The following is a 2,193-nucleotide window of genomic DNA, read 5'->3' as shown; positions in this document are numbered from 1 at the left end:
AAACGATAGACAAAACCAGAAACCAGAGAGAAAACCCAGCAGAACCTAAAAAACGAAAGATAAGAGAAAGGAACGGCCTCTGTCGGTGGAAAGAAGCAACTCAAATCGAACCTGGGCTAGGCCCTTAGACAAGGGGGTGTGCGGAGCGCCCGCTCGCGGCGAATCCTATACACCGACCAGGTCGGTGTATACGACGCGCCGCACACCCCCCAGCATTATTTTGGGCCGGCCCATTTGTTACGACACACCTTATTGTTCAGCTTCGTCGTTCTGACCAGGGTGTCTCGACCCGAGCATCTTCCTCCGCACGGCACATGTCCTCTCCACTTCTTCCTCCGCGCCGCACCTGAGTTTCTCAGGGTTTCTTCGTTGGTCTGCTTCGTCGTCCCCATCGATGGCGGCGGAAGGATAGATCCCGGTTCCACTATTTTCCTGCTTTACTCGCACTACTATTTCATGTTGATTAAGGGTTTCGATAGGAACTCACGATGATTTAGGGGTTCTTTGTATATGATATCTTTTTCGAAGATGCTTCGTCTTGTTAAGTGCCGATTAGGGTTACATCTTTTCCAACTTCATTCCTTCGACAATGGTTTGTTCTGAATAGGGTTTCGATTTTGAAGGCCACCCACGATGATTAGTTTTTTTCATATGACACCATATGCGCATTACTTCAGTTGTTCTGTTTAGGATTTTTGTCAGTTGATTTTTGGTTGATGGGGGCTGTGCTGATTCGGTAGGATGTGTTCTGTTTTGTGACCGCCCTAGGATTATTCATTAGCTTCACTTCGCTCAAGTATTAGTTCATTAGGTGGTACATGTGCTCAAGTACTGGTTCACTAGGCTACGGAAGGTAGGAATCCGTTACCTTCTTCTCTCGTATCCGCAGTACTTCATTAGTTCTTATTATGGGTTCTTTTTGGATGATTTTTGGTGTTTGCGAACGGTGCTGATTCGATAGGATGTGTTCTGTTTTCGCGAGGTTTATGTGTTCTGTTTTAGCTAGCAGTTCATCCCAACATCTCACACTCATGGTAGCTTTACTTCAAGGACTAGCAATATGAAGCTTCGTCAACAAGTCATGTGTTCTATTTTCAAGATGGTATAGTTATTCAGGCGGTTGTTCTGTACATATGCAGATTTTGTCATATGTAGCTTCCTCATGACCCCGAAGAAGAAGTCTGGTCCATAATTAGGCATTGGGAGAATATTTGTTTTCTGTAGTAGTACATATTATTATGCATATCTCGGTGTGGGAGCCTTCTCCCATTCTATATATGCTTCCATTTTTTGTTTGATTTTTGAAATGCACTATTAAACTTTGAATAATAATATGTACTAGCATAGTTTTCTCTCTGAATTGGTTTCTGAGAAATGCACTATTTAAACTTTTAATAAATAATATGTACTAGCATAGTTTTCTCACTGAATTGGTTTCTGATATGCAGTAGCATAGTTTCTCAAATGCCTCTGAAAATTTTCTCATATGCATTATCATAGTTTATCAATTGGTTTTTATATGCTCTAGCATAATTTTTCTGTTTCTTCTTTGTAGTCAACGTCATGTACATTGAACCGCAATGCAAGCCTAGCATTCAATCTAGGTTTTCGACACTCAGATACATGATAGTAGTAAAGAAATTAAATCATATCCAGAGGTCTTTCATCATTAATAATTTGCTTCAATTTTTATGTTCATGCTTTTTTATTTTTATGTTCAAGCTACGAAACCATTCATACAAAAAAGATAATACAGCTCAGCTATGTGAAGTAAAAAATAAGTTGCACAGAAAGGGAAAAAATATCAGCAGTATAATTTTGAAAAACAGGACAATGCAATTTGTCCATTCTTCTGCTGAAACGAAAAAGAAGAAGAATATAACATAGTTGTATGCATGATTAAAACACATACTTCCTGGCGTACCGGCATATGCAGGCCTTCTCTCACTAAAATCATCAGATGCGTGCGGAGAACGAGACATGCCTTCTGGTTCCATTGTATAAGACCCAAGGCTGTCAAAGTCCACTTGTGAATCACTGATGTCAATCTCACAAAAACAGGGTAAACATAGAATAATTTACTTCGATTTTTATGTTCATGGTTAAATTTTTGTTCAAGGAAGGAATTTGTTCATGATTACTGTTGGAGATATGCCCAAGAGGCAATAATAAATGGTTATTATATATCTTTGT

The sequence above is a fragment of the Lolium rigidum genome, chromosome 1, assembly GCF_022539505.1.
Source record: "Lolium rigidum isolate FL_2022 chromosome 1, APGP_CSIRO_Lrig_0.1, whole genome shotgun sequence".
Taxonomy (NCBI): Eukaryota; Viridiplantae; Streptophyta; class Magnoliopsida; order Poales; family Poaceae; genus Lolium; species Lolium rigidum.
The sequence above is the reverse complement of the archived record's forward strand: the minus strand, read 5'-3'. Positions refer to the sequence as shown.